The sequence below is a fragment of the Ambystoma mexicanum genome, chromosome 3q (assembly GCF_040938575.1).
Source record: "Ambystoma mexicanum isolate Mex_15411 chromosome 3q, UKY_AmexF1_1, whole genome shotgun sequence".
In the NCBI taxonomy this organism is placed as follows: Eukaryota; Metazoa; Chordata; class Amphibia; order Caudata; family Ambystomatidae; genus Ambystoma; species Ambystoma mexicanum.
The window spans coordinates 131,332,328-131,356,837 of NC_090926.1; positions in this window are offsets into that span (position 1 = coordinate 131,332,328).

Below are 24,510 nucleotides of genomic sequence, written 5' to 3' on the forward strand. Positions count from 1 at the left end.
ACTGCACAACAGTGCTTCCGTGGGATTCTGTGACACAAGGGCCCACTCCACAACCCCTAGCCGCCCATCATTCTCAGCACTTTTGGAGCCCCTCACTCGTCTACATTTGTTTTTGTTTTCTTTCTCCAGACACCAGGCTCGTGTGTACTAGTGGCCCACCTGGCAGGCACTCTGCTAGCCTGTTATTGGATGCAGGATACTTCATCCAGTCCATTCTTGCTGAAACCCCCCAGGTCCTTTCCTGTCTTGACAAATTCCTGCCCGTTGCAGTGGGGCACAAGCCTGCAAATACAATCTAGGGAAGATTAATTCTCCTTTGCTGGACTATCCCTCCTGCTCCACTACCCATTCCAGCTACTCTGTTACAACTACATCCCACTTGTAACCCATTGGTGCATCTCTTTTGTACAAGGATCTGTTGCTTCGCAGCTAAGTTTGCCTGTAGCACATCTCATGCATACATGGTTATGGATTCTGCAGGAACAGAAATTGCTTATTTACATGCTGTAACTCAAAGCAATATTTCTAGCCCCTGCCAGTGTTTCTTCCATCCCTACAAGGCTGTCATATGCTGGCAGTCCGTACTGCTGCCATGCATTATTTGGGTGAGGGGTATGGGTAAGCTTTCCCACCATCCATCTGTGCAGACTAGACCAACAGTGGAATTGGGCTTTGATGTATTTGATCTGCCTGTGTGGACTTTGATGTATTTGATCGCCCTACAGCCCAGCCTCTTGGTGGTTTCTCTCAACGTGCAGGCAGATGTCAGGCTGTCCAGTGCCCAGCACGACTATGAGCTCAACTGGGAAATTGCACAGAAATCATCCAGACCTACAGCTCTCCAATGATTGATCTTTGGGAGGGTTCAATTCGCAATACTCTGTATGCATCTCATGGAGACAGGGGACCTCAGTAATCCACAAGATCAGTTACAGAATGCTCCTATTAGTATGATACTGGTCCGTAGGTTCTTGATTTTTGGAGATGCAGCGTGCCCTTACCAGATGTTTTAATTGCTTCTGAATCTTCAGTCAGCAAAAGGTACAGATTCTCCCCAAACCCCCTCTCTACAATCACTTTTTTTGGCTCATAGAGTCCTGAGGACTTCCACCTTGGAAAGACCTAGGTGCCTGTAGACTGTCAATTATGCATACAAAAACGTAAAGCATCAATACAATTAGTGGGTGATGTTTTGTCATTGATAACAGAAGGGGTTCTGATCAACTCCAAGCTTCCACTGATGTTTTTTGGGCTTTAGTGAGACTGTCAGGAATTAAATTGGATTTACTTGCACCCACCTGTCTGCTATTGGTCCTGATCTTATTTCAAGTGGCTATTTTCCCTCCAGAGCTTAGTCATTTAAAGGCATTTAAATGGTCTGGTCAGGTTATTACCAAGTTAGACATCATAGGACCCAATGAAACCCCAACTTCTCATCCTCTTGTGCACCAGCCTTTTGAGCCTTTTGCATCCACAGATGTAAGATTTATCAGACAGCCTTCCTGGTTGCAGTTACTTTGGCTAGACTTATTGAAGAGATACAAGAGCTTGGTTGCAATGAGCCCTTTAGCCAATTTAATATAAATAGTGGTATTATGCATGTGGACATTTCTTCTTGACTTAGGGAGACTGGGAGAGCTCTGCCAGTCTTCTTCCCAGACCCTTAAGGCTAATCGAAAAATGGCCTGTTATTTGGCTGTTGCACAGGCTCTGAAGTTGTATCTCAAACCAGTGAAACAGTTCTGGTCTACTTATGGGATACTTCCCACTTATGGGGGATCATCTCCTGGAAGTCAGGCTTCCAAAGCCACTATCAATAGATGAGTGGCTTCATGATTTTTTGATGCCTGTAAGATATGGTATCCTGCCCACAAATCGTCATGCCCATTTGGTCAGGTCAAAGCTGGCTTTTGTTGCATTCCAAAAGAATGTCCCCCTTGGAAAAAAACCAAGTGGCAGCTTTGCAAATTTCCAGACTCTTTTAGCAGGCATAAGCTGCTAGCTTGCAGCTCATGTGCTGAGGCCCAATTAGGTCAAAAGGTTCATGGCTTTATAGGCCCATCCTCCAAGTTTGTTTCCCAAAGTAGAAAAGAGGATGATGTAGGATAGTTTGCCAGTGGGGTCAGGAGTTGGTTAGATCTTACAGTCCTGAACCATAACTTAAAGGATGTTTTAGGGAGCTACAATAGTCCCTCACTGCAGGCACTACTGCGCTTCTAGTTCGCTTTCCTTCATATGGCCTTCCCTCCTTCAATGTTCAGAAGTGACCCTTTTTATTAGAATTCCGATTGTGAAAGGGACTCGTGAATGGGATTTGAGGAGCATGGGAGGTGCTGGTGTGTGGGTGTTTTGTGTGGTAAGCTCTCTGCTTTTGTAATAAATCTGCTCGAAAGAGTGCTTTGGTCCTGTCCTCATGGGAACAACATCCTAACTATATGTTGTAAAGGCGACTATGGGCTAGGAGGTCAGAAGTCACTACAGTGAGAAACTAAAAATTGTAGTTCCCTAAAGCAGGTTATGGTTAAAAGCCACTCCAAGATCAAAAACAGGTACACCCTCACTGACCTGAGGGAGGGGGAACTTCTACTCCAATGCGCAAACCACTAAACATCAATGCTAAATTAGTTGAGTATTGTATCCACTCAATTACATTCCCCTGCTGCAAGGATTGCCAATCCAGACTCGGGGTCCCCTCATGAGCCTAACACACAGTATGAAGTCAAAAATTGTCTTGGTTTATCCACTGCGCATAGACAAATGTTCAGTTCCTTCCAAATATAAGGTCACTGTTGATTAACAGATGTCATCTTTTCTGATTCTTGCATATGAGAAATCTCAGTAAACTGTTCTGTTTTCAAGTCCTTATTTGATTTCTATTGGTGATTGGTATCCTGCCAACACGTGTTTCGACCTTTTAGAACACGTTTTTTTCAAGGCCAATATATCACCTTTTTTACATTACATTAGATAAAAACATTCAACATGTGGTGTTCTACAATTCAATCATGAATTTCCAAATTCAATCAAGGAAAATGTGTAATATAAATACTGCAAAGTAAGTGACTCAGGGATCATTCCACATCAGGGGGATAAGGTTACATTTTCAAACATAGACATTGAGGTAAAAAAGAGAAGACATTGCATATCTACATCAATATGTCATAATTCCTTGATAACCCTGTTCCTCCATGCTCCATGCAGTCACTCCATTACCTTGTGATATCAAAATTAAACACAATGTTCCGCGTGCATCAAACTATGTGCATTTTAACCACATCTTGAGAAATCAAAATACTACCCATATAATCACATAACCTATTTATAGCGACCGCCTATTGTGAATTCCTGTCTCCCGCATCCACATGTCCTCCATGCAGTCCAAAATTAACTCCCTTTGTGTTTTCACCACATGGAGGCTACCCTTGACATGTGGACAAAAAGCCATGCATCTTACTGTTTTAGCATTGGAGAGCTATAACCTTATATATATATATGAGTAGATATTTCATGGTAACAGCACTTTCAATGAAGTGGAAATGTATGGCAATGAACAGGCTCTCTGCTCGCATGGCGGCATTTTCTGGATTAGTTTAAAATTGATTTCAAGAGAATGGCAAGCTTACGATAGCCTTGTCACGTTTTCTTTTTTTCCAGTTTGGATTCAAACCTGTGAGGGGACGGCTCCGCCCTGGACAAATGGATCCTGGCTTCAGCTTTCAACAAGGGCATCACAATGATGGCTGAAACCAGATCTACAAGACCTTGAATTGGGGGCAAATGGAAAGGATGGCACCCTCCATTCACTTACTTTGTCAGGGCTGGCTACGAAAGTAAGTACTTAATCGTTTCTACTTTGAGTTCAATTTGATTGGAATTTCCCTGTTACATGATGTACCAGAGTGGGTGATATTGAAGTGTAAAATGGTTGCCCTCTTCTACAGAATAGATCCCTACATTGATCTAAATAAGATGAATATCATTAACGATTGGGGGAACTGATCCTTATTTTTGTATGGAGGATGCTTAGTAAATAGATTGGTCTGAAATATAAAACATAAAAGGATATTAATTGAAATGCAACATGCAGAGTGGTTAAGATATTAAACAATTCGTTTGTGTGATAAAAATCCGCTGCATAAGAGAAGGACAAATTATTGACCAGGTTATCACTGCTATTTTAGGGCATGGGTACATAAGTATGTCAGCATGTAAAAAAACAAACTGGTGCCGTTAGAATCAGCCATTCGCGTTTGCAGTTTGTCAGCACGTATCACCACTTTTTCTAAATTGTTTTTGTGATGGCATTTTGATTTTAGACTATTTCCAATTGTCTGACCAATCTTTGGTTAGCTACGAGTACTAGGTTAATTGCAATTTATATAATGGTATTTTCTGTCCCTATATTTGATTATTCTTTGATTTCTAACTGCTTTTAATTTCATTTTTATGAATTTAATTTATGGAATATTAAAGAGAATAAACTCATCCATTGAAAGTCAGGTGGCTTTGAAGAAGACTGGATCTGGAAGACTAAACCATTATAGCGAAAAACTGGTTGTAAGTGGCTGGCTGTTGGTTCATTAACTTCTACGCACTGACAAATTTGTATATACAATGGTTGGAATGCATTCCTGTGATAACATGTTAAAATGTTTTAGAAACTATTTCTTTTATCATTCATTTTTTGTTTGAGGTATTGCACACGTTCTAATTGAGATTGTGAAATTCAGATTTATGACCATATGATTTTTACTGTAATTATTGAATGAAACAATGTATGTTTTAAGATTATTTTTTCTAATTGTTTCTACATATGTATCGTGTAGTATGATGTATTTTTTATCATGTAGTATGGGATAATTAGCAATGTTCAGCATTAATTATCCATCCTATTGTGAAATAATGGAATAAATATAGCTTTAGTTTTAGCCCTGTTAGCCCCTCCTTTAGATAATACTGCAGACCATTGCTATCATAGGATGGATAAATCCTCAGACCTTTCAAAATATCATCTGCACTGTACCTTGCTTCCCTCTATTACCACTTGTCAGCAAAGCGGAAGGTGAAAATGTAGGCCCTTCTAGATTTGGGTGTCGTAGGTCTCTGCTGCAGAGGCCCAAGGCTTCTACTCTATTAGCTAGTTGCAGTCGAGGGTGAATACCCATAATGCATCCAGCCTGCTTCAATCTGCATCCATGCAACTGATTATCTCCATGCTGCAGAGCGATATCCTGTGCATTATAGATCTGAAAGACTGATCTGAACATCCCTTTCAATGGATTGCGTTCTCCCGCAGACTCCTCATCAGATAGATATCCATTCCAGCGTCGGCTACGCATACATGTACCCTGTTGTTGTAACTGTACAGCACTTCGGTATAAAGCGCTGTATAAGATTAATAAATACAATACAATACAATAAACTTTCAATGGGGCGGGGGCATAGTACAACTTGATATTGACTGTTGGCTCTTCCTTGACTCGATCGTGCCACCTGTCTGCTAAAGACGTGATGTTGGCCGCATATATACGTGTCTACACCCCTGTACCTCTCAGCGCATTGTTGTTTGGAACATTTCTCGTTGGAGAAAATTTCAGTTCGACAATTAGTCAAACTTACGATCAACTTTCATCAATATAAGGGTTCAGGATTCAAGTGTTGCCAGGACTGCAACTCTATGATGCTGATCACCGACCTGCATGGCATCTGCCTGTGGTGTCTAGGAAAAGATCACTATAACAAGAAGTGCGAAGTCCCTTAGGGAAAAGAACAGCTAAGTTAGTGCTAGGTTGGCCTCTGTCAAAATCCCCAGCTCATTCGAGCGTTTAGTCGTCGGTACAAAAGACCGACGGCCCCACGCCTGTAAAGGACAGGCGTTCTAAGAAAGCGAACAAGCATTCACATTCCCGAAGCCATTCATCCTCCCCATAAGAAAAAAACACCATCGACACAGGCACAACTCCGATTCGTTGGAGGATCAAAGTAAGGTCTGCCTGGCCCTGGATGCGTCAAAGGAAGAGTGGGAGGCGTTCAAGGAGCAAATCCTCCAGATGTTTAAGACAGCTGCAGAAGGTATGACTCCGGTCTCGATGCTGCAGGCCAATACAGTATCAGTTGTGCCCGCAGGTTCCAGCACCAAGCTGGTGTAAGGACCTCATGGTGGCAACAGTAAAGACAGACACAAGTGATCACATTTCAAAGGTGTTTATTAAACTGTAAAGGTAGGTTAGAAAAACACCTAATCTAAACCTAAATCTAAGATGGGAGCCAGCGGCGACCATCAAACAATAATAAGGAAGTCCTTGTGGCGTCTTGTCAGAAAAAAGGGCCTATACTAAGAAAATCCTATTGCCAATCCTTGCGCTAAATACAAAATAAGTGTGGGAAAATGTTTATAAGGAAGAAAGAAGTGTGCACAAAGAATGTCAGGATGCGGTTGTTGGGGTCTCCCTTCCCCACGTTTTCAGCACGGGACAAGGGGAGATTTTGAAGCACTGCACACGTTCGAACCTTTCCAGCACGAGCCAACAGTTCCGCCCTCAGCAATCGGGGCCTTCGGTGGCTATGTCTCTTTTGACAAAAAAGTCTCTTGCCTCCGAGGACCTGATGGACTTCAAATCGATAAACAAAAACTTCCTTTCTGCTTACAGGTTAGGTGATGCCTTTCCACCTCTAGATCTGCCCTTCTTCCGGGCGCAGATCTCTGGAAAGTTTTTCAATGATACCAGAACCTCTGAAAGTTATATTCTCCTGCTTTCGAGGATCTGTCAGGTTCGAAATAATAAACAAAAGTTCAAAAGTTCCTTTCAGCTTGCACATTGTCTTTGGGTGATGGCTGCTCATCCCTTGGATTCCCCTTATTCGGGCTTTGACCCTTCTGGCAATCAATGTTGCTTCCCTTCGTTGGGTTCACTATATCTTTATCTTTTAACATCAGGTCATCACGGATATTTACAAATCTTAAATGTCTTTTCAAAAAGTTTACGGTGGACATTCCTCTGCCGGGTTCACTCTTGTCAACACACTGTTTTTCGGGACTGTAGACTTTGCTTCCTTTTTGTCAGCGTCCCTCATTCAGGTTCACTCCCGCCAATCTTGTGAGTTACATGTTTTCTGCCTCAACTTTTCCGATGCAGGATTCACTTACTTAGCTTCACAATCATCTGTCGGTCAAAGACTTTCGACTGTACAGAGGATTTTACAAGACACCTATATGACCACTTTGACCCCCTTCTTGCCTTTTCCAAGGCCTTCTGGTTCAGGTAGTTTCTACCTTTGGGTAATCGCCCAGAGTTTCTTGAGTGAGCACCCACGTGGTGACGGACTCCTCTGCTGCTGGTTTTCCGCCTTCAAATAATAACATTTCTTAGTATGTTAAAATTTGAATTAGCCATTTGCTATTTTACGTTCAACACAGTTCTGTTTCTTATCGGTTCTCTCCTCGACTCACTGGCTGTGATGAACTGTTCGGCTTTTCTTTTCTCTGGAGTCAAGGTCGGTATCTCTGAGACAAATGTCTCTACAAGGCTTGGTTATCGGCGGACGAGGGTCTCGTGTACCATTGACATCTGCTACAACACATGCTGGCTATTGTTCGCGGTATTGTTTCCTTATGCAGAGCCTTGCTCGGAAATGGCAAGGTCGCTTCTCTCCTAGTCATCCTCTCGCTTTGTGCCTTCTTTCTCATCCTCTTGAACTGCAGTGTTGAGATAGCCCTCTCTTGCGGTTTGCCTTGCTCATACTGTGCTGTTGTGCTCCACCTTTTATCCCAGTGGGGAAGGAAAGGGCCGTCTAGTGTGTAATTCCGGTCAATTGCCTGACTTTGCCTGACCCTTGTGTTGAGACAAGTCAGGTAGACGGCTTGGGTGTTTGTCCGTCGTCTTTCGTGGTGCGCAAAAGTTTTCATGTTAGAAAAGGGGGGTTAAAGAGGCTGAATGTCCTATATTGTAGGATGGGGAAGAGGGGCTGACAGAAGGGGAATACCGCCTCTTACCCGTCGGTGTTCCCGTTCCACTCCCGAGGACCCCCATCCAGGGGATCTTCTCGCACTGGTCCACCCCCAGGCACTGGGTCCAAATGCGATGGCCGTGTCCTGGCCACCTGGATGACAGATCCCCGGGGACTAGATCAGGAGACACCATTGGGTTTCTCATTGTGGCCAAGTCTGGACCTATGCCCTTGTGCTTGACCATGACGACCAGTAAGCCGGCTCTAGTGCCGAAGGTCCCCGAGATACTAGCGCTGATGGGCCTAATAGGAATGACGCCATTGGTGCCAATAGTCTAACGTTCCTTTGACCCCAAATCCGATTGATGTTTTTAGAATGCGGTCGATTCACGAAGATGAAAGGGACCAAATGCATTTTTGCTTTGAGCCTATGGGCGGAGTGACTGGAGGAGATGATTTGTTTTTCACTGACCAAGCGGAATTGCTTGCTGTATCGGAAGGGCTACATGACGCAAGTGGGTTAGACACACCTGAGGTATCTCTGCAACAGCCCCTTGTGGTCACCCTAATGCACAGTACAGGATGACTGTGTAAAGGGTAGTAGAGGCCTTGGGGTCTAGCCACACCAGCGAAACCCCTGTCGGCCGCCTATGATCTAAGACATCTTGGATAAAGAACCGCAGATGGAAAAGGCCATTGCATTCACCCATCTTGGACTCCATAACAACATTATGTTATTGGGATTTATGCCACGCACTGCTGCCATTTTCATGTTCTTCAGATGCTCTGGCAGATCTGAAGAGGAATGGGGGTTGGGAGCGCTTATTGTGATTGAGGGAAAAGCCTAAGAGCTTTGATGTGCGGTTTGCTTCAGTTTGGAAAAAACGGTCACTGTGCTGGTTTGTTTTTAGTTGGTAGACATTATGTGTTGTTTGGTGCATTAGTGTATATGGGGATATTTGTATGCGATTGGTTTAGTTTCTTGTTGGTTGCCTGTAGTTTGCGCTGGGTTTTGTTTTACTCTTTGGCAGAGGTATGTGTGTGATTTGTTCAGTGTTTGAGGATGAGTATGCAGAGTATTAGGCAGTTTTTAATAGTGCTTGTGGGGAGTCTGCATCTTTGTTGTCTGCATCCTTTGTGCAAGGTTGTGTTGATCTGTTGAGTTATTAAGGCAGTACAACACTGGCAAGATTACAAGGCAGGAAAATCTACATTTTGGACACTCTGTATTTTGTCACTGCTTGCATTTTGCCCCAAAACACTGGCGATATTACAAGGCAGCAAAACCTACATTTGGGACACTCTTGAGCATAATGCAGGTGTGGTGAAACACAAACAGCGTGACAGAACAATTTGGCGTCTTACCTGAGTAGATGTAGCATGTAGCATCTGGCAGGGCTGAGGTGCTAGGGAGAACAGGCAAAAAGGGAAATCACCCTTTTCCATTGCCCTTCACCAGCTGCCCTGGAGAACTCGTTAAATGCTGTTTCTTCTGAGTCTCTTGACCCTTCCTAAGTCAATCCATGGTTGAGAGGGCAGGTGGAGGGTGGTGTAGGGAAGACTGGTGGGAGGGATGTGGAAATGCATATTTAAGTTGGCCTTAAGCTTCTCCATTTTTGTTCAAGAAACCAATTTAATGTACTCCTGTGAGCTGTGCCTTTAAGCGTTTTCGCAAACTTCTTTCATAAAATGCATGTTTGTTTAAACTTTGTTTCACATAACCAAACGCCAAATGCCAGGGACACAATACAGGACAGGATAAGCCTCCTGCTGTTGCTTATCGCGTGAGACATGGTGTATGTATATATATATATCAAAGATTTGTCTGAAGCCTCCTTTAGGTTGTGTGAATGATTCACGATTAAAACTCCCTTCAATTCTTTGAACAGACAGGAACAGCTAATCTTAAAATATAGCCTTGGCTGCAGAGTAACCTCCGGTCTCGCAAACAAAGATAGCATGAGTGGGAACGTCTCCTTTTCTGGAAATTGTTATCTAGCAGGTTAAGGATGTACGTGCCAAGAACTGCTGTTTATTGGAAATTGTGTACATTACAGGAAGCCATAAAATATCTACGCAAACTGACAGCGTCAGTAAATCGATGTAAACCAATGTATATAAAAAGAGGAGTTTTCTCTTTTGCAATTTGCTCACTTCACTACTCTCCCTGAGATAACCGGTCGTGGTTGAACCTGAGCCCACTCAGAGTGCGAATAAAACTTTTGTATTTGCTTTACTATGTGTCTGATGGTCTCATTTGCTTTAAAGATGATTTAAGGGTCTTTCAAAATGGTTGCCCGAACAGGGCCCTTTTGGGGATGATCCACTGCATTTCGAGAACGGAGTGACCGAGCGTTGGGACCACTGAGTGCTGGGGGATCCCTGCCAAAAGGAGACTATCTTTCTCGCAGCTGCTACTTGTAATCCACGTCGGCCGCCGCGCCCAGTGATCATCCCGACAAGGGTCCCAAACCGTTGCAGCCACAACTTAGTTTCGGCTCTTTGGAGACCACCAGCCACAGACTTTGTTTTTGGGGGATATTTTACTTTATTGTAATCGGGTGAGCTTGTTACTAGTTGCTTGTTAAAATATTTGCAGATATTTTGCCAGGCGAGAATGCTTTTGGGTTAGAAATGCCTTGTTTTAGTAAAATGCGCCTTTGTTGGGCAGGATTTGTTGTTGTAGGAAACAACCCTGTGGGTTAGAATATGGCAGCCTGCCCCACCTGATGGTTCCCTCTGCTTATGAAATGTATATTAAATACGGTTTAGGGGCAATTGTTTTTAGCAGTCTTTGGCGCCACCAGACCAGACATGTACCTGATCTGCAGTGGCCTGTAGAACGTTTCTTCTGAATTAGCAAGAATCCAACTCTTTGGAGTCTGTTTTATTGCATTGAAAGGCTAGACCGGCTGCTTTTGATGTGGTTCGGGATTGGCGCAAAGAAGCAACCCAATGCTTCAAAAGCAGAGAAAAGCATGCTCACAGACATATGACTCAGGCAGAGAAGGCATTGGTACGCGACCAACAGAAACAGGAAGAGGTTATTAGGGCGATAGACCGAACTTTTCAGTATTACATGCATTGATGAATTGATGGACAAACTTTTAATTGAAAGACGAGATTCACCAACAGCACTACCACCAACAGCACCACCACCACCCCTTATGTCCCACCACTACCAACGCAACCACAGCCATTGGCTCTCACGACACTTGTCCTGATGCACCTTCCAGCCAGTAGTTATTTAAATCAAAGCCACCTAGCTCCCCAGCCGCTTCAAAATCCAATACTCCTCTATTACAATATGTACATTCCCTCAGTGATCAGAGAACAGGGCTTTGTAGCGCACTGACAGAGACAGAAAGCAAAGTTAGAATCACCAGCAGAGAACTATTTGTTGGACGGCACCGAATTGGCTATCTCCTGTTCAATAAATGACCACACTACTCCGGACGGACGCAATTGTTAGAATGCGTGGGAAAACCCTCATTTGGGAATGAAGTAAACTCACTAATACCGCGGTACCCAAGACTTACAGCAATTAACTATTAAGCATGCACCCTCAATACACTAGAGGAGGCACGTCAGCACCTATGAAGCCTGTTCTCCCATAAGGAGGAGCTATATGAACTGATAATGGCTGAATACTTGAAAGGAGAATTTCTTAAAAGAAAATCGTGTTGTACGGCAGATATCCATGAGGCACGTCAGCACCTATGAAGCCTGTTCTCCCATAAGGAGGAGCTATATGAACTGATAATGGCTGAATACTTGAAAGGAGAATTTCTTAAAAGAAAATCGTGTTGTACGGCAGATATACATGAAAATATATAAGCGCTTCTTTGACAATGACACTCCACCCACTTCCCTGTCCCTCGACTTAGCTTTACTGCTAAAAGGATTTGAAAATCCCACCACACAGCTGCCCATGAGAGAAGTACTCCCTACACTCGTACCACAGGAACAGGAACAAAGTGTGGACGGACATTCTGGGGCAATCGGCGCTGCACATTATATTGAGCAGTTTGTGTACGCTCCCTTTTCAAGACAAGAAGTTAACACCCTTAAGCAGCCTATCTCAGACATCGGAAAGATTATAAGGAAGTGCATTCGGTTTTGGCCTCTTCAGTATTTACCTTTTAAAAGACATTGGGCCTCATTACGAGTCCGGCGGTAACCGAGGCGGTAAAACTGCCTGGTTACCGCTGGACTCGTATTACCATTACGCCTCCGTGGCTCCCGGAAACACCAGCGCATTACGCCGGTGTTTCCACTTCAAACATCCCCATTGAGTCCCATAGGACTCAATGGGAATGGGAAGTGGAAACACCGGCACCATCTCGTAATGGTGCTGGTGTTTCCACGTCCGCCTGCAGGCGGGCGGTGTTAAACCCGCCAGGTCAGACCTGGCGGGAACATCACCTCCCGCCTGCAGGAGTCGGGATCGGGCGGTCCAGAATTAACAGTCGCGGCGGGTTTACCGCCACTGTTATTTCCGGACCGCCCGACCTGTAATGTGGCCCCTTGATTTGTTATTTCCTGTCATTTTACCTTCCGATTTATGGAAACAAATCAGAAACAGAAACATAGATGACAATGACGCATTTGGTGGCACATGGCCCGAACTCGTGGCCGCTGATGCACAGAGAAATGCAGGCGAGAAACCGACAGAGAAAATAATAGCATTTCCTAACGTCATCCTTGCCAAACTTAAGACTTTAGTACGCAAGAAAATGATAATATGGGACAAATTATCGGCCTGCATGCAAGGGAAAGCTGAGGGAGCAACAGAGTATATTTATAGATTTGAGCAGGTATTTGCTGACTTCAGCGGACAAGATTTGAGCACTAAATTGGGAACAAGGTTGTTTGACAAGTTTGTACGTGCTCTTTTGCCTGAAATTCAGTCTCAAATCACGGCTTCAGAGAGTGTCCAAATCACGGCTTCGGAGAGTGTCTGGCAAACCAAGACACGATCGGAAATACTACTTATGGTTCAGTATTATGAGAACAGAGTTAATAATGAGAAGGAAAAGATGGAAAAGTGGATTTAAAGACTAGGGTGCTGTTACAGCAGGTAGCTAAGGGACAGAGAGAAGAATATGCTCAAACTAGGGGACAGGCTATGCAACCTTCTGAGATGTTAAATGAGAACCAGTGTGCCTACTGTAAACGGGAAGGTTATTGCAGGGCGCAGTGTTCAGTACTCCAGCAGAAGGGAAATGGTATGTATGCACAGAGAGGAAGAAGACCTAGTAATGGCATGCAGGGACCGAATAGGAATCTGTTTTTCCCAACATCAGCATTTTCAGAATAATGCAGGGGATATGGATGCACAGCAGACTACTAGAACTGCCAACATTTTTGGTAACAACCCATCTTGGAATTATTATTCCGAAGATTACACATCAGGTGACATATTGTTTCACTAGAACAGCCCAAAGCATGGCGTGGAACCCACTCCTAACGGTTTAGGTAAAGTAGACCGTAAGAAATTGGGTCACAGCAATTTGACCGAAAAAGAATTGCACGCAGATACTATTAGATTGTATATTACAGGTTGAGTGATTGTGAAATTAAAGAAAATATGTTACGGTGTTCGTAAAGCATTTATTGCAGTTTAAATCACAATGAGTTCATGCTTATTGAATGATGCTCCTTAATCTGCCTGAAAAGGAAAGAGCTCTCGGTGGAAATGTGGAAAAAGCATTGAAATGTGCGTCGGGGAAAGAGGAAATAAGTGCAATCTTAGTCGAAGGGCCGTAACACGAAGATCTTGCAGGATTTCGAATGACAACAAACGGTCAATCGTGTTTGTTGTAAAAGTACGCTGAGGAGAGATTGATCATGCATGTTTGCGGGGGAGAGATTGATCGTGCATGTTTGAGGGAGAAATCCGATTTCAAGCGTCTTTGCGTATCACTAATAGCAGAGTAAACTAGCAGACGAGAACCCGGCAAGCTAAGTGCAACGTTAAAGGCAAAAAAATTAAAAAATAATTACGATGCGATTATAAACAGACAATTTAAAACAATAACACATAAATAGGTGCACATTAATTACACAATAAAATGTGTTATTTGAATGTCTGGGAAGAGGATTATTCAGTGTAGGCAATGTAACTCTGACAAGATACGTTTAGTTTTAATTATATGTGAAAGCATAGGATCACATTTATACATTTTAGCACATTAGCCTGTAGTAAGGACATCTATTATAAAAGAAAGGAAAGGGAATTTAAAATATGAACAGTTTTAGAATGAACAAGAATGAACTGAAAACAGTGGGGCCGATTCATGGAACAAATGTGCGCCGAAATTCGTGGTGCATGCTGGCGCAAGCATGAAATAGCAAGCGCACGTGCACGCGTGCGATTTATGGAAGGCCCTGCGTGTGTTTTCCCTGGGATGTGCGCCAAATCCGCGAATGGCGCACACGGGCGCACACGTCACTGCAACATCCCAAATGCCGTGTGGAACGCGCACAGCGAAAGCACACACACCAAAAAGGGGGTGGAACACACGGAATGGGGAACAACGCATGAAAAAGAAGGCGTAACTGGGGAAGTACTGCTGGGAAATACACGGAACGCCCACACACATGCAAACTACACGTATTTAGGGAATCGAATGGGGGAAACCCGCGCATGCCAAAAGACATGCACAGGCCTAAACATGTCCGCCACACGAAGGCAGGTGGAAGCGTCCCCGCACAGTATAAAAGTGCACGCAAACAACAAACACGTATATGCAGTTACGATGAATGTCCCATTTCTCGCAGCACTGATCATGGGACACTGCAGGAGGTGGAGAATAGCAAAGGCCCTGCATTTTTTTGCCCAGGACCAGCCTTTTTGGGATGCCTGATGACCAGGTCTATGGCAGTTATAGGTTTCCACCTCATATCATCCTAGACCTGTTCCAGGAGTGGGAGGATGACCTCACATCACCCACCTTGTGCTCCCAAGCACTGAGCCCCTTGGAAAGGGTGCTCAATGTACTGCATTTCTTGGCCACTGGGTCATTTCAGCAGACAACTGCCATAGTGGGGGGGGGGTCTCACAGCCCACGCAGTCACGCTGCCTACACCAGGTGTTGGCAATCATGACTGCGCGACCCTCAGTCCGCATGCACATATACATGCTCAGAACACCCTCAGAAAGGCAGGCCATGGTCCAGGACTTATCCAGGGTGGCACACTTCCCCGAAGTGCTTGGTGCCCTAGATTGCACCCATGTGGCCCTATCTCCACCTAGGGCCACAGAGAATATCCACTGCAACCGAAAGCACTGGCATTCCATCAACGTACAGGTTGTATGTGATGCACAGGGGATCATCACCCCCTGTCTATGCTAACTATCCTCGGTCCAGCCATGACAGTTTCATACACAGAATGGCCGCCCTGAGCCGGGACCTGGAAGCTGTGAAGCATGGCGACACATGGCTCATTGGTGAGTACAAATGCCTGTGCACATGCATGCATGTCACACACAGACAAATACACAAACCAAACTAATGACAACCATTATCACCTCCCCAGGGGACAGTGCCTACCCTCTGAGCACCCCCATGATGATGCCAATATGGAACCCCAACACCCCACCCCAGGTAAGATACAACGCAGCCCATATTACAACCTGGGCCATAGTGGAGCGCACATTTGGAGTGCTCAAGTCACGCTTCTGCTCCCTTGACCGCTCTGGCGGGCAGCTACTCTATGCACCACCAGTAGTGTGCAGGATCATTATGGCAGCATGTGTCCTGCACAATGTTGCAACACGGCGGGGCGTACCGGTCGACATGGTGGTGCTCCCACATCTCCAACCACATGCACAGGTGCTGCGTATGGGAGGGGAAAGGGCACGTGGAGGCCACCCAACTGAGGCGCCCCTCAACTTTTGTGGCCTCCTTTTGTTTTGGGATCATGGACCCATCTGACTTTCAGTGTAAATAGTACCAGACTTGTACATACTTTCGTTATTTCATCATTCCATGGAGCAATGGTTTTTTGTGCTTTCGTTTTTTATTGATGTTATATGGACTTTGACGATGGACCGCTTTTCAGTTTCCATGTCGTCGATTTTTGTTTTTCATTGGATTCTACTTTATTTTTGGTGTTGCTTTCATTAGTTCATCATTTGAATGTGTGATTTTCATTATGTAATTTTTTATGTTTTTTAATAAATTTCATATATCTTCATTATTGGTGTTGTGTACTCTCATTGGTTTTGTACATGTCTCTATGAGCATTGCCTCCGTCATGTGTTGCCACTGTGTGGCTCTGTTGTACATTTATTCATGGCCATGCTGGTTCTTTTCAGACTCTCATGGCATGGGTAATTTGGGAGTGGGTGCAGTGTATGGTTTTGTGCTTCTACTGGGGGTCAGGGGGGATTTGGGTTGGCATTAGGGCCATGGGTCTGTTTTGATATGACATGGTGTTTGGTGGGCCATGTGTCGGGGCCTGCTGGCAGGTTGCCGTCACTGGGGGTGGGGGACATGTGTTGGGGCCTGCTGGTAGGTTGCCGTCACTGGGGGTGGGGTGGGGGACATGAGTCGGGGGACCCAAGTGCATGGTGCTATTTGGGCAGCCTGCGGGTCATGGTCTGGGGTGATAGGCTGCCTGCGGGCATGGCCAGGGATGTGGGGTGGTCCCCTGTGGTGTGGGCTGCCTGCGGGGCATGGGGAGGGGGAAGGGGCACACCCGGGAGGGCCCACACTGCCAAATCGCGTGTAAAAGTCCATGCGCACCCCCAGAATACACGTACCCCACTCGCGCCAGGCCTATCGTGTGTGAAGCTCCACGCGCACCCCCGGAATACATGTACCCCGCTCGCGCCAGGCCAATCGCGTGGGAAACTCCACGTACACCTGCGGAATACACGTACCCCGCTCGCGCCAGCGAAATCGTGTGTAAAACTCCCTGCACACCCCCGGATTACACGTACCCCGCTCGCGCCATGCCTATCGCATGTAAAAGTCCATGCGCACCCCCGGAATATACGCAGGCAGACCATCCACCCTCCCCATACCCCGCAGGCAGCTCATCCACCATGACCATGACCCGCAGGCAGCCCATCACCCCAGACCATGCGCCGCAGGCAGCCCATCACCCCAGACAATGGCCCGCAGCCAGCCCATCACCCCAGACCATGCCGACCCGCAGGCAGCCCATCACCCCAGACCATGCCCCACAGGCAGCCCATCACGCCAGTCCATGACCCGCAGGCAGCCCATGACCCCAGACCATGACCCACAGGCAGCCCATCACCCCAGTCCATGCCCCGAAGGCAGCCCATCACCCCCAGTCCATGCCCCGCAGGCAGCCCATGACCCCAGACCATGACCCACAGGCAGCCCATCACCCCTGGGCATGCCCCGCAGGCAGCCCATCACCCCAGTCCATGACCCGCAGGCTGCCCATCCACCCTCCCCATGCCCCACAGGCAGCCCACACCACAGTGGGGACTTTCCCCATGCATTTTACCTGACGCAAGCAGGGTACCCAGATTCGGAGGGGTGGGCAGAGAGTTTTACATGCGATTTCGCTGGCACGAGCAGGGTGCGCGTATTCGTAGGGGTGCGCGGGGAGTTTTATACTCTATTTCGCTGGCACGAGCGGGGTACGCGTATTCCGAGGGGTGCGCTGGGAGTTTTACACGCAGTTTTGCTGGCACGTGAAGGCTTTGTGGCGTTTTTAGCGCTTCTTCGTGGTTCGGGGGCTGTGTACTGGTTTGCGCCATGTAGGGGATTTGTGCAATGTTTTTGGCACACAGGGCGGGGTTGGGGGCGTAACTGGTGCTGCTGCAGGGTCGCTGCGCCACTCTGCGCTATGGCTGGTTATGGATGTAAAATTCCATGAATACGCTGTGCGTCAAAATGGGTTTTGGCACAGGCAGCTGGCGCAAGCTGCTGCACACGCACTCTGTGCGCCAGCCGCGTGCATCACCTCTGCGCTTGATTCCATGAATTACCCCAAGTATGTAAAAGCAATGTATGGTTAAAGTAGAGAACAAACATGAAGGATATATATAATAACATCCTAAAATGTGTTATTTAGGTGACGAACAGTATGGAAAAGGCAGTTTATATTGTATCTACAAGAAGAAAAGAACAATTGTCAAGAAATTGCTTTATTTACAATCTGGAGAGATTTAAGGGAGATAGGAAATGGTGTAAATGCACTGAATACAGGGAGATAAATTGTAGAGGCAGAGCCATAACAATTGGAGAATACATTAAAAATACAAAAGAACATAACCATGCGCCAAGCATTGCAAATGTTCAAGTAAAAGAAAAGATTCTCGAGTTAAAAAGAAAAGCGAAATCAGAGGAATGTACAGGTTGACAATTAGTAAAACATATATTAGGAGACATCCCTCCACATCTGGCTGGCGAAATGACCTGCAAAAACCTGCTTAAAAAAAGAGTACTAAAAAAGGTGCTGAAGTGGAAATACCGGAAAAACTCCAGATAACTCTGCAGGGGGAAAGGGTCTTGTACTATGATAGCAACACATTACAAAACAGATACAGAATTTTTGCCACAAACCAAAATTTCTCTCGTTTAGCGATAAGCAAAAACTGGATGCTGGACTGAACATTCAAATGCTGTCCCAAAACTTTCGTGCAAATGTACATTGTGCATGGTGCAATTGATAATTATTTATTTCTGCTTGTGTACATATGAACGCGAGAAAAAGGAGAAAAACAACTACAAAGAAGTATTTAGCAAACTGTGAGAAAGTATGCCATAAACAGAAACAGATGGTAAAATATGCTCAATGGACTACGAACTAGCAGCAATTAAGGCGATGAAACAAATATTTCCGTCGAATTCGGTACAAGGTTGCTACTTTCACTATAGTCAAGCCCTGTGGCGAAACCCACAAAAACATGGCCTGCAAACTAGATATAGTGAGGATAGTGATTTTCAGCATCATATAAAAAAAACGATGTGCATTTGCCTTTATTCCTACAGAGAATGTGGTAGAAGCATATATGTCGATTGTTAAAGAACCATTTTATATGCAAAATGAGACTGAATTGCGCCAATTTTTTATTTACTACAAGGAAACTTGGAGTGGGGGTCAGACACATTTTGGCAGAAAAAATCTGAAAATTTAAATTGAATATTGGAATGGTTTATTCTGCAATATTAACTGGATCCTCAACAACGAACAATAAATTGGAGGGTTGGGATCATGGCCTAAATGTGGCCATGAATCATGGTAAACCAATGCTGTGGAAGTTTTTAACAGTACTGCAAACAGAACAAGAGTTGCAAGAGAACTACAAAATATAAAAAGACAGAGAAATAGCCGAAAAGTATGAAACATTGACCCTTTCAGACTACTTGTCAAGTATGTCCTTCTCAGTGAACTTCATTGCAATGTGAAAAAACTGATAGTTGATTTACATGTGAAGACAGTTATGCGTGAACAAATTGTAGATGAAACTGTATCTAAAAAAATACTTTGTTTCAGAGGTCACTAATTTTGAATAAAAGAAGCAAAGAAAATAGCGAAATCCGGGAACGTACAAATACATCCAGGTAAGAAGTTCATTGTAAACAAAAAGGTCCATTTTGGTCATTAGTTCAAAGGGTTTAAGTCAAATAGGGTAATACCCTCCTATCCCCGGCGATCAGAAAGGGCCCTGCGTAACAATGAAAGTAGGTGATAAGCTTCACACCTTTTTAGTTGACACTGGTGCACAGAAATGCTCCATTGATCACTCATCAATATCCAGATATCCCCCTGTCAGGGAAAAATAATGTTTCCATAAGGTTTGCTGGCACACCTATAATAAGTCCAGTTTCGCAACAAGTACCTATTTCGCTGGGACCATTTACTGATACATGTCCTTTTTTGTTAACTACTAACTGTGGTGAGAACTTGTTAGAGCTGAATTTGTTGAAACTGCATGCTGTTATTTATTGCTCTACTGATGGTGTATATTTGACGATTTCACCCCAAAACACTTCTACCTCTCAGTTGTTGGCATTGCCGCTACCCAATGAATTACAAAATGTACCTCCTCATGTATGGGCCCCTAGCGATAACAATGTGGGGATTCTCAATGTTGAACCTGTACACATCATGTTAAAACCTAATGTCACATTACCCTGCATACCTCAATACAAGGACTCAGTGGAGGGGGACGAAGCACTAAAAATAATTATATCAGATCTTGAACATCAAGGTGTGATAGAGGAAATTAATGGTAGTCCCTGTGACAGTCCCATTCTATCTGTATACAAAAAAGGTGGCAGCGCCTTCTTTTACCATTTTGTAATTGATCTACGAGCTATTAATAGTTTCTCCTCAATTTCCCATTGTTCCTGACATCACTGCAATTCTAACAATGATCCCTGCCCAGGCTACTCATTTCTCTGTGATTGATTTGAAGTATGCGTTTTTTAGTATACCCATACACACAGATAGCAGATATGTGTTAGCTTTTACTCTTAGGGGCCGCTCATTCGCCTTCACTAGACTACCACAGGGATACACTGAAAACCCTAGTATTTACAGTAGAGCACTCATGGAGCAATTAGATACACTAGAATTACCATCCCTGTGCACATTAACACAGTACATTGATGACCTGCTTATTGCTGCAGACTCTGAAAAGTGTTGGCAGGAAGGAACTCCATTGTGAACGCATTTGGTGCACAATGGCCATAAGGCTTCATTTAAAAAAAAAAATCATGTATTGCCAACAGGCGTTTGCCTACTTAGGATATCTCCTATCGAAGGATGGACGTCTTGCCCCTGAAAGAATACAAACTATCCCTGATATGGCGGTCCCAAACACACAAACTGAAGTCAGGACCTTTATTGGCTTGCCATCCTATTGCAGGCAATGGATTCTGAATGTTTCCCTTCTTATTAAACCTTTGCTAGCACTAACAAACAAAGATGTGGTTTTGGGAGCTCACCAAGAGGCCTTTGTTAAACTTAAGACTGCTTTGTTTTCCGCTCCAGTGTTGGGCACACTGAATTATATTAAGGAGTTTCTGTTACTTGTGTATGAGAAAGATGTTTGTGCTTTGGCGGTATTAACACAGGAACATGGAGGAAAGAATAGACTGTGCAGATCGTTTTCCTCCACGTTGGATCCTGTTGAATGTGCTTTGCCAAAATGCTTAAAGGCAGTGGCTGCTGCCGCTGCCTCAGTAAAACAGAGCAAAGGCGCGGTTTTGGGTCTCTCCTTAACCTTAATGGTGCCTAACCCAGTAAACGTTCTATTGAACAGAATGCAAACCCAACATCTCACATCTGCGCGCCTCACTAGATTAAAGCTGATTTTGTTTGCACCCCACATCAAAATTAAGAGATGCAATTCCCTAAACCCAGCTGAGTTATTACCTCCTCTTGAGGAGAATAGCCTTCAGGATACCAATCATGTTTGCATCTTTGTCACTGAGCAAGAAACAAAAGGCAGAATTGATTGATTTAAGTGATACACCCACCTGCCATCTCCAGATGGAGAAATATATTGTGACGGTTCTTGTTTTAAACTTCTAGACGGCACTTCTACTGCTGCCTATTCAATCACCACACTAGATACAGTTCTTGAAACTAGAAGAATTCCCTGCAATTCCGCCCACGCAGCAGAGAGTGCCCTAACTTGAGCTTATGAGATATCCCAAGGGCTCAAAGTAAATATGTATGCAGACAGTCAGTATGCCTTTGGTCTAGCTCACAACTTTGGCAGACTATGGGCAGAAGGAGGACTCCTAACATCCCATGGCACCAAGATTCAGCCTGGCCCCCTGATAGTACAGCTGCTGTCAGCATTAGCATTACCCGAAAAGCTAGCAATAATGAAATGCGCAGCCCACCAGAAAATTACCAATACTATTGGAAAAGGAAACTCATTCGCAAACCGAACAGCCAAACAAACTGCCACAGACTTGCAATCTGGAATATATGTATCAGGTCCCACCAGATGGGACCCCGAAACAGATGATGGAGGAAGGGATTAGCAGTGTAAAAGAGATCCAGGCCGAGGCCACAGCCGAAGAAATTAAAGCATGGGGATCGGGATCAGCCCGACTGGATGAGGAAGGATGTTGGTTTGACCATGACAAACAAAGATGGATGTTACCTAATGCTTACGTATAGGCCATATGTTACCTAATGCTTACGTATAGGCCATAGTTACCATGGCACACTGCCCAGCTCACATTAGCGCCAAAGGCATTGGTAAACATTTAGACCCAGTATGGAGAAATGACAACCTTCCCAAAATAGCTGAACGACTAGTTCAGAATTGCATGATCTGCCTGCAACACAACATTGGGAAGAGAATATCAGTGCCAAAGAGCAGTTTTATGCCACCTTCCATGCCATTTGAAGTAATACATTTTGATTATATCAAAATGGAACAATGTCACAATTACAAATATATGTTTTAGTCGTAATATGTGTATTTAGCAAATGGGTCGAGTCTTTCCCCTTGAAAGATAATACTGCCAGTTCTACGGCAAAAGCCATGTTAAGAGTACTTTCCACGTTTTGGAATACCCCGAATAATTTGGTCCGATAATGGGCCTCACTTCATTTGCATAATAATACATGTTGGCGATGGGTTACAAATCGAAAAGAAATTTCACTTGGCCAACCATCCACAATCGGCAGGGTTAATTGGGAGACATAATGGAATACTCGAGAACACGCTGGCAAAGGTGTGTGCATAGTGGATTTAAATGGCCTGATGCCTTACCCCTACCTTTAATCTCCATGAGAACCACAGCGCAAGTGAAAACAGGCCTTTCCCCATATGAGAATGTAATGGGGAGACCTGCAAATGTTTGGAATGCACCTAGACCAAGGAAACTAGCAGATATTGAATATCCATTGTTGGTTCATTATTGTAAACATTTGACTCAAAACTTGCGTTTAATTCATCGACAGGTTTGTGAAGCACTGCCCGATAAATATGTGGGTCCAATTCACACAATTCGACCTGGAGATTTCATGCTAGTGAAAGATTTCCACGAAGATCCAGCCTTGAACCTCGCTGGAAGGGACTGCATCAAAGCCTGTTCGCAATGTAATCCGCAGTATGCGTGAAAGGAAAAAAAACACTGGATGCATGCAGCTCATCTGAAGCGAGTAACCTTGCCTTTACCCTAGGACAGTTGGCTAGAGGAGGGGGGTAGGAGATTGTGAAAGTGAGTATGTGCCACAGTGCTACCGTTCAGCAACAGAAAATATACCAACCCTGATTTTGAACAGCCCGACTTTTCACCCCCTACCAATACGAACACACTGTTTGAGGATCATTCCGTGCCTGGAGTGTCCAGGTATAATCTTCGACCAAGGAAATTGGTAGGGAAGGACTTCTTGAAGGTAGGAAAGTGCAGCTGTCAGTTGCACCCACAAGAAACCAATGGTGTTACCTCCATACTTCCAAAAGACTCCTGAAGGCGGGGCGGGGGTGTGGGACAGGGAACAGAAGTTTTCAATCAAGGTAGGCCACGTGATCAGGCACCACCAACTGATGAAATTATAAAGCCTGTATCAGTGAGGCTTCTTAACGGATGGACACTGAGAAACTATGCCCTTTTTTGGACACTACACAGCCATGAGGATATGGAAGGGTTTACTACAGGAATGGTCAGGACCAAATGTCTGTGGTCCACACAAGAAAAATATATAATAATTGGTCTTGGTGCATGCCATGATAATATTGATGACTGTTTTGTGGGTCCTCGAGAGCTCACACCCACTAAGAATACTGTTGCCCAGGTCTGCTCCACCTACCATGTCTCCTTTCCAGGAAAACGCACACTTCCTCCCTTTATCTTGAGTATCGAGAGGGGTATCTTTACATTCCTAAGAATAATGAACGATACGCATGCAATACTGAACAAAAGCAATTGTTGGGTGTGTTCCCACCTTCTACAACACAGAGAGAAGGGGTTTGGATGGTGTGTATATATATCCCCTTCCCTTTGTCTACTGCTTGCTATGCATCTTTCAGGCCATGTTTGGTAAATGTAATGACAGTAACACTAGTGACTTTGATGGGACAAATATTAATTATTTTGATCAACAGGTGCTATACTACCTTTTGGGATGTTCTGTGTTTGCTAACAAACGCACTACAAACACTGCCTCTACCAAACAGATGAGAATTCTAGGTCATACCAATTAGATATCTTTCCGGATGTCCCCAGTGGGAAATAGAGAGGCGATTCCTCCAGCATATACCATTAACAATAATCCTGCCACAGCACCTTTTTGTCTAAGTAAGGAAGGATCCAGGTACATGGGTACATGTGAAAAATGCATAAATACCACGGTTCTAGTGCATGAAACAGGGCCCTTTTATATTGGGGGGTCGATTTAGTTTGTGGAAAGAAAGCATATCCATGGTTACCCAAAAAACTGCACAGGAACATGCTACTTAGGAATATTACTGCCAGGGGTTTAACGACTTCTTTAGAACTGTTTAAACACTGCACCAGTCGTGGTTTAGACTACAATACTTCTGGGCAGATACTTGGGGATGTAACAAAAGCATTGGTGTTCTTTTGGGGTCCAGCT